The 10,323-nt window shown below is 35.5% G+C and overlaps 1 protein-coding gene across 1 annotated transcript in view; it reads right to left on the bottom strand.

Annotated features, from left to right (window-relative positions):
- LOC127841674 (uncharacterized) overlaps positions 1-10,323 on the bottom strand; it is a 103,405-nt gene that overhangs the window by 28,201 nt on the left and 64,881 nt on the right. The gene's annotated exons all lie outside the window — the stretch shown is intronic.

Here is a 10,323-nt window from a genome sequence, read left to right on the forward strand (position 1 = left end):
CTCATTAAAATGTGATTCGATATGCGGATGTGAAAAATTCCAGTAGAAAAGTATTCATACTTACGGTGGCACTAAGGTGACATCACCGCTCCAAACAAAAAAGAAGACGGCAAAACACAAGTTCTGTTTTCCCGTCTCCAAAAAAAACTAATTCGGGGAAACACAAAATAAGTCTGTTTTCAAGAGTTATTTTTTGTTTGGACTCGGGAAAACAGAAGTCTGAGTTATTTATTTTGTTGGACCCGGGAAAACAGATATTCTGTTTTCCCGATTTTTGTTGGAGTCGGGGAAACACAATCTCTATATTGTGCGCACACGATTATCGGCCAATCACATACGCGGATTATATGTAAGGAAGATACTATCTTGTTCCCTCAAATTAATCGGCTAATCAGAATCCTTGCATTAGATCATCCATTAAATTCACTGTTGTTTAAAATTTTGTGAAAATGACAACACGAGATGAACTCATATGGGGCTATATCAATGAAATCTTAGATAAAATGAAATTAAGAAGTAGTGTTGTCCTTGGTAGAGTTAAATTAACTCGTGTAAACAGACTTATTTTGTGTTTTTCCGACTTTTGTTGAGCGGTGATGTCACCTTCGTGCCACCGTACATACTGCCTAAACTCGCATTACTTTCTGGTTATATGAATTGATAAGAAACAAATATTCATTTAATATTTATTTAATATATTTATTAATTAATATTAAAATAAACAGTTACACACACTTAAAACAAATATAACAATATGAATAAATGCATATTGTTTAAGCTCGTTTCTACGAAGCACATTTCCGGGTACAAGTAAGAAACGGCACTTAAATACATCACAGAAATAGGCTCTTCATTACGGAAACGTATATGGTACACCCCAATAATGTGGTCATGCCGGAATAATTTATATCGACTTACTGTGAAATCATAACGACATTAAGTTGAAGTCTCGACGTAAATGTGTCCGGCTTTTCCCGAAAATATATTTGGTCGACATAATCTAAGTCGACAAATCTACATAATTTTTGGCGTCATGCTCTTGTGAAAATGACTTGCCATCATAGTTTTAGTCGACACGATGAGTTTTTTTTACGCCATGACACCTTTTTCATATCATGTCGTCATAGAATTTTGACATCATCACATTATTGCAACATTGGTTCATGACTTCCGGGCGTCGAACAGAATTTTAGTTTCTGGTATATTCTTTCGAAACACGCAAGACCTCAGACAGTCCATTTTTACAGCAGGAATGCTTGGTATAAACGTAAAAATAACATACAATGTTTGCAAACAATACATATTAATGTGTTCGTTGGGTTTTATGAGCATTGAGAGAGCTTAAATCTCGATTGATTCATTTATATATTTCTCTTTAACTAATACATGCAAAACGTGTGTTTAACGACTCACAACGTTTGTATATTGCAGAGTTGTGTCTTAGTGGTACTAATATATGTTGACTCATGGTTAGCTGAACTTTCAAATCAAGAAAGGGATGTTTGGATTTCGCGTTATCACAAACAGGGCTATACACGTCTGGGTATATGTGGATTATTGCTTTTCCTACACAACACTGCTCTCAGTTTGAGTCAACTGAAACGGATACTGCGAAGGTTAGGGCTCAAAAAACACAACGCGTCGTCTCCTCTTCCAGACGTTATACGAGCGATTATGATATTATGTTCCAAGAATTAGAAACGTACCCTAATAACAGATCTTGTGCCTACATGGTAAAAAGTCTATTAGATAATTGTGGTTTTAACGATGTGTGGCTGAACCAAGGGGTAGGGGATGTAGAAATATTCTTGAAAAATTTTAGAGTAAGAGTTACAGATATGTTTATACAAAATTGGAAAACCGAATTGAGTGAATAAACTAGAGCAAAAACATACATATTAATATCCGATTTAAAATTAAAATCCTTTTTAAGTGATGTAAATATCCCAAAGTACAGAATGTCTCTCTCTAGATTAAAAGTCTCTGCACATAAGCTTAAAGTTGAAACGGGTAAATGGCAAAAACCAATAGCTATTCCTTTTGAAGAAAGAAAATGTACTTTATGCAATGTCTTAGAAGACGAATACCACTTCGTTATGGAGTGTACATTATATACTGATGTAAGAAAAGCTTATTTAAAACCATGTTATTACGTAAGACCAAATATGTTAAAGTTTATAGATTTATTGACCTCTATTTTTAAAGCATGGAAAATAAGAAATACTTATAATACGTATTATGATTAGGGTAGGACTTTTATATATACTTATGCACAGCCTCTTGCTGTATATTGTCTTATAAAATATCCAATACTTTGCTTTACATTGTACCGATATATTTTTTATGTCTATGATTCGAATGACATGTGACTTTTTTTTTTTGCTTATTGTATTTGATATTTCATGTATACTCATGGGCATATTGCCTATTGTATTATCAAATAAACTCTAAACTCTATAAAAGAGGGATGGCTGAATGTGGTTATAAAACTATATGGAAACTGGTCAACACAATCACAAATGTCAAAGTTACCCAAGAAACAACAAGGTGTTATTGAAGGTAATTGATCCTGAGTGTGTTGCTCTCAGGTCTGCACACCGCCTGCGACGCATAGTCTATACCAATAAAGGCCCTAATTTTACTATACACATTGATGGGTATGTTACGCTAAAGACTTTTTGAATTGTTATACACGGGGCGGTTGATGGATTTTCCAGATGCATATTATGGCTGGAGGCATGTTATTCGAATAATGACCATCGAATTATGGCGGGCTTCTTTGCTAACTTTGTGAAACAGATTGGTCGCGTTCCACATCTGGTTCGTGACGATGCAGGGACAGAAAACGTTTAGGTACGGGCTATGCAGATAGCGTTTAGGTTTAATGACAGAGATAACATGTCTGAAATGAACAGTTACCTGACTGGGAGATCCACTGGTAATAAAAGAATTGAACGTTTTGGGGTAAATTTAAGAGTCAGTTTTACTGTGTTTTGGAGGAACTATTTTAAGGATATGGTAGACAGCGGGTTGCTTCGGATTGATGATCCTGTGCATTTAGAATGCTTGAGATTCTGTTTCATACCATTAATACAACATGATCTGAACTATTTTACCCATCTATGGAATTCTCATCGGATTCGGCAGCATAGACACATGGAAGCACCAAATGGGATACCGACGGTAATGTACTACCAGCCTGAGGCGTATGGAGCCTGAGATTTTTTATTTCGGCTTTCTCGCAAATTGAAAGTTTCATTTCGAATTTTATTTTCAATGTGTCGATGATCAACAAAAAATTGATATTCTTGTTATTGGAATTGATCATAAAGTAGTTAAACGTTGTTTTTTTCTTTGCTATAATAAATTCACTCATATTGTTGTACACATTTAAAGACATTGCAAACTTGTCAAAAAACAGATTAATCATGTTCTTCATTTCATTGCTAGATTGCAAAAGAATGAATGACACGTCACTTATTGTTTGAAAACATGGCGGTCATTTAGTTATGAAATCCTCGTAAATTGTAGAATCTTCCTTTCAAAATATGGTTCTTTCAAAAGATTTATTAACATTTCATTTCAAACGTCAATATTTTAAACGAAATGCCTGTTGTAAAATTTATATTTAATATTTACACGGGCAGAAATATATGATATGTTTATTTTGTATTTTCTTAATTGATTTTCTGTTCCTGAAACTCTAGTGTACATGTACATAGTACATGTTTGAAATAAATGTTCATTCTGCAATTCGATCTTTTTTTTTTGTTGAATGGTCAAATGATTCGTTTATGAGGAAATGGAAAATTATTAAAATGTGACACAAAATTGGGCTATTTGTAGATCAATTTCAGGCTGTCAATGGCTTCAACCCGGCAAAGTAGGGGGCATTGTGTTCGTGAAACAAAATGCCCCCTACTTTGCCGGGTTGAAGCCATATATTTTACCATTTACCTTGAAGGATGACCTTGACATTTCACCATTCAAAATGTGCACCTCCATGAGACACGCATGCATGCCAAATATCGAGTTGCTATCTTTAATATTGCAAAATGCGACCATTGACCTTGAAGGATGACCTTGACCTTTCACCACTCAAAATGTGCAGCTCCATGAGATACACATGAATGCCAAATATCTTCAATATTGCAAAAGTAATGGGCAATGTTAAAGTTTTCGGACGTACGGACGAACGGACGGACGTACTGACGGACGAACATACAGACTGATTGACGAATAGACAGACTGACCGTCCAAAAACTATATGCCACCCTTCAGGGGCATAGAAAGTTAAAGTTTTCGGACTGACTGACATACGCCATATATTTGACATTTGACCTTGAAGGATGATTTTGACCTTCACCTTTCACTACTAAAAATGTGCAGCTTTATGAGATACACATGCATGCAAAATATCAAGTTGCTATCTTCAATATTGAAATAGTTATGGCCAATGTTAATGTTTTCGGACGGAAGGACAGACGCCATATATTTGACATTTGACCTTGAAGGATGACATTGACCTTCACTTTTCACAACTAAAAATGTGCAGCTCCATGAGATGCACGTGTATGACACATATCAAGTTGCTATGTTCAATATTGAAACAGTTATGGCCATTAAAGTTTTTTGCCACTCAAAATGGTCAGCTCCTTGAGATACACATGCATGCCAAATATCATGTTGCTATCTTGAATATTGAAAAAGTTATGGCGAATGTTACAGTTTTCGGACGGACGGACAGACACCAAATATTTCACATTTGACCTTGAAGGATGACATTGACCGTCACTTTTCACAACTAAAATGTGCAGCTCCATGAGATGCACGTGTATGACACATATCAAGTTGCTATGTTCAATATTGAAACAGTTATGGCCATTAAAATTTTCGGACGGACGGACGGACACACAGACTGACTGACGGACAGTTCAACTGCTATATGCCACCCTACCGGGGGCATAAAAATTTGAAAATTTGTTAAAGAGCCGGTAAAGTTTTATATGAGTTGTGATACACGTACCCTTTGACTAGATCGGTCTATGGTCTGACCCTATATATATATATATATACTCAACCGGATTATTAATGTGTTATTGAAAGCGAATTATGCATTTGATCGCCAATTATACGTGCAGTCATCATTGTAAAACGACAAAAATGCACGGCGATTATAAAAAGTAACGCTTGACTTTAATGGCATTTTATTTTTCTTGCAGTTGATTACATAATAATAATTGCCCTATGTTTCACTAGTGTACATTATTCTTATTGACTATTCGGGATTTTCGAAACTACATAAGTTGTCTCCCACTCGGGTAGGTATCACGAGAATCCCGGGTAAAAAGCGGTCCGTCTAAAATGCGTAAATGACTCATATCCGCGGATATGACCGAAAAGTGCGGATATGGACGAATACAGCCAATATCGACACATTGTCTTCAATGTTCATTTCAATATTTAATATTAAAAAAAATACACAATATGTGATAAATATGTTATTGTATAAAAATATAACAATTTAATAGACATCATTTTTTCCAACTCTAAATTCATATCCGCGAACATGACGAAGTGCCAGAAGATTGTTTTAGGGTTACACACCGCAAACAATATAACCACGCCGACACCACACTTTGTTGTATAAGTTTACATAATGTTTATATAATATACTGAATGTATTCTTATTATTGATGTCGTCTGAGAACTTTAGTATTTAGATATACAATATGCTTTAGAAAATAGCAAAGTATTTTTGGGCCGATTTGGCCAGACCACAAGTAATTAATGATGTTACTTTTTCCTGGTTATATTTTAATTTGAATACAAAATGTTGAATGTATTTAAATATATTGAATGTTATGAATGCAGTAAATATTGTCTAAAAATGTCACTGTTTCAAGGTGCATTTTTCATTTGAAAATAAATGATGATTTCAAATGCGCGAATATGATAAAATCGACGAATGTTGTTTATCCAATAAAGGATCTATATTTTTAGTGCTATAATAACTTTATGCAATTTTAAAATATCTTATATTTGAGTGTTACTATTTATTTTATGCTTTCCGGTGGTTTATTGAGAAATATTAGTGAATGAAAACTGATAATTTAACTGTTTCAAACAGTGAAAATTAACACTGAAAATTATCGATAATTTTCACTTTTTACTGTGAAATGACGTAATTTTGTTTTACGAAATAACGTCATTACCCCAGCGAAAATCTTAAGTTAAACTCTTAAACAATGTGTCCAGATTTTCGTAATTCCGTCTTGACAGAGTTGTCGTTCGTGCGGGTATGTATACCTACTTCCGGTGTTAAGGAAAACAATGGGGAAATATTACTGTTCCATCGTTAAATGCCATAATTTTTGCGGTATACTCGTTTAATTTTCAAAAAAAGTAAAATTACATAAATCGCATAAAGACTCATGTACAAGAAAAGCTTGGATGATAGCAATTAGCCGAAAAATTGGTTTCCAACGGCGTATACTCGCGTCTGTTCCGACCACTTTCGAGACGGAATCGGTCCAAACTCTGTTGACCAAAACAAAATTCCTACTGTAAATTTACATCAGCGCAAAGTAGTACCAAAACATGAAAGAAAGCAGCATACATTAAGACAGCCACTTCCAGAAAATATCCCTGTCACCTCTGCCCTATATTTCCATTCGTAAGTATCAGACAGGTAGCATGTTTTGTAGTCATAATCCATATTGTCCACACCATGGTCAAAGGGATAATAAAAATATACATTTCCCCTATAGTTTCATCCATTCCTATAAATTCAGCCACCAAATGCAAGACATTTTTGGATAGACGTGAGGTATTTATCTTATTTTTGTCAGAAAAAGTTTAACATGATATTAAAAGGGTAAAATAAAACAATAGATCTAGTCAAATTTCGATAATGTATTTCTTTTATTCTATATAATTTAACATACATGCATACATGTAAGCGTTATGCATATAAACCAACACATTCATGCACATTTCATTACTTATAATGAATAATATGTCCGTCACATAAAATGAAAAAAAAAAAAAACACCCACCCGCCCTAATTTTCCCTAAAATTTGGATGATAATCTAGTTATTTATTTTCTATTGCCTAATGTTGAAAATTCCATTACCAATGTCTCGTTTTTTTTGGTTTATTTTTGGTGTTTTTACTTCATATACATTTATATTTGTTAATGCAGCATCACCTTACTAAAACAATATCCCGGAAAGAGAAAAATAATGCATTTGAATATCAACCGTACTTTCTTATAAACAACTGACGACAGAAATGATTCGATTTACGATGTGAATCTTAATGTAGTTTTAGTGAAGATTCGTTCATAAGACACAAAGACACTATTTTGTTTTACGGATCAGTTCGGCTTAGAGGAGTGGGTGAGTCATGTAAAATATCGAATATTATATATATTTTATAAACAACTGGTAGCAAGATGAGTTGCAGATAATTATTTAGATTTTTCGTTAATATAATGTTTTATAAGTGAATGTAACAGCTGTAATATCAATTTTAAACATATAGGCAACGTATTTAAACTTATCGGGGTATTGGATATGAACTGTCGAAATATTAACTAAAAATATAAAATTTTACCGGGACATGCATTGTTTTTCAATTACAGCGCAACTATAATGGTTATAATCATTCTTGAAACATTTAAATGTAGCACTACGATATCATGTGTTCAATAAAATAACGTTCATATTGTTACGTACCAATACACTATAATATATAGTAACAATCAAATATGAGACATTTTTACCTTGCATATTTAATAGATATTGTGTATTTTTCATTAAACATTGAAATAGACATTGCAGAAAAAGTGTCGATATTGCTTATATTCGTCCATATCCGCACTTTTCTGTCATTTTCGCGGATATGTGCCATATACACATTTAGACGGACCGCTTTTTACCCGGGATACTCGTGATACCTACCCGAATGGGAGACAACTTATGTAGTTTCGAAAAGGCGCACGAGGAAATCGAGCATCGAGCGTGGGACTACTTGGATTAATTATGCCACGTGCGACATGTACACAGTCGAAAAGGAGGCCCTTACTAAATTCATGCAGGAATAAATCCAAAGTTATATTGTCTCTTTGCCAAACCATTGAAAACATATGCACATGCAGACTGATAATTGTAATTACATGTATAAGGATTGAAACGCTCGTTTCTTCGCGACATCGATGTAAGTAGGTTAGTTTTGGTATGTAATTCGGCTAAATGCAAATTAGTTCCTCACAAAAAAAATCACATTTTCAACTAGAGACAACTAAACATCTAACATTTAAACGACCGGAAAGTGCGTTCAAAATAACACTTTAATAGCTGCAGTGATGTATCAAGCAGATACTATAATGGTGAGCATTAATATACGATTCAATTTCAGATTTAACAAAAGTTGAGCTTCAAATCTTCGCATAGAAGCTGATTATTTAAATGATAAATCTCTAATTCTAAATATCAAATTTAAAAAGATGATTTATAAAACAACATAACAGTTTATGAGTTTCAGTCTGTTCTTCAGTATTTATTCAGAAAAAGTAAGACAAATGAACTAAAGTTAAGGACATGTCCTTAAACAACAAAAACAAGTAACACAAACAAGAGGGCTAAGAGGCCCTGGATCGCTCACCTGAGGGAATGATATGAAAAGAAAATCGAGTTAAACTCGTGTGCAATTAATTTAGAACATTTATATGACAAAGGCTGACTTCAAGTCAAAGTTTAGGTCTTCCAAAGTATTCAATATAAGCATATATAGACAATAACCCGACCCCCTGGTAGACATGATTACCCGACCCCCTGGTAGACATGGTAACCCGACCCCCTGGTAGACATGGTTACCCGACCCCCCTGGTAGTCATGGTTACCCGACTCCCTGGTAGACATGGTTACCCGACCCCCTGGTAGACATGGTTACCCGCCCCACTGGTAGACATGGTTTTACCCGACCCCCTGGTAGACATGGTTTAACCCGACCCCCTGGTAGACATGGTTTCCGACCCCCTGGTAGACATGGTTTTACCCGACCCCCTGGTAGACATGGTTTTACCCGACCCCCTGGTAGACATGGTTACCGACCCCCTGGTAGACATGGTTTGACCCGACCCCCTGGTAGACATGGTTCCCGACCCCTTGGTAGACATGGTTCCCGACCCCTGGTAGAGATGGTTCCCGACCCCCTGGTAGACATGGTTTTCAATTCTGATTGACCAGAACCATTTTACAACTCAAAAGTGTCAAGGAAACAAAAGTTTTGACCAAAGTTCATGAAGATTGGGCTAAAATTTAAACTTCTAGAGTTTTTACATGTCTGCATTATAAACAAAAAGAGAAACTGCCCCATCCCCTGGCGGCCAATTCCCCACCCCCCCTCTATCAGTACCAATTTCGAACTTTTCTGAAAAATCAATAATACCAATTTTCTGACTAAGTTTCATAATGATTGGCAAAAAAAGTGACTTTAAGGGTGTTCACAAGCTTCTTTTATTACATAAAATATATGGAAAATGAACCCATGGTGGCCATTTTTTTGACGGACCAGAACCAGTTTCAAACAAACTATACATATAGAGAAAACTGCCCCTGCCCCTGAAAGCCATATTTCTCCACCGATCTTGACAATTTTCGTACTCTACATGATTTAAATAAAACCATCACAAGGTCTTTAGTCATTGACCAAGTGACCTTGTTTTTGACCCCATATGACCAGTTTAGAACTCAGTTGAGGTATGATTTGGACCAATTTCCTGACAAATTTTCAATAAAATCGAACAAGAAATGCGATCTCCAGTGTTCACAAGGCAAAGGTTCACAACGGACACAGGCCGATCGAATATCACCATGAGTACTAAAGAGCTTATGTGAGCTAAACACTGGGCAGCCAATTTTTTGACATAGGCATTGAAAGGACCAATATGTATGTATGTATGTATATATGTATGTATGTATGTATGTATGTATGTATGTATGCATGTATGTGTGTGTGTGTGTGTGTGTGTGTGTGTGTGTGTGTGTTGGTTTATATCACACATCGAGGTACTTCATAGAAGTACACAGCCACACTTCGAGGTACCAAAAAATAGCGAGGTACTTTTCCCTAGACCTCGGTACGTGTACCTCGCCAACCGCTTGTAAAAACCATTGTACACAATTTCCGCTCGTTTCTACGGGTACCTCGGTATAACGTTGTAGTACTGGTTTGTGTGTCAGAGTGTGACCCCACACACTTGACATCCATCTCAGAAGCTTTTTTGGTTCCCGTTTCGAAAACGAGCGCGCGCAGAT

The sequence above is a fragment of the Dreissena polymorpha genome, chromosome 8 (assembly GCF_020536995.1).
Source record: "Dreissena polymorpha isolate Duluth1 chromosome 8, UMN_Dpol_1.0, whole genome shotgun sequence".
Lineage (NCBI taxonomy): Eukaryota > Metazoa > Mollusca > Bivalvia > Myida > Dreissenidae > Dreissena > Dreissena polymorpha.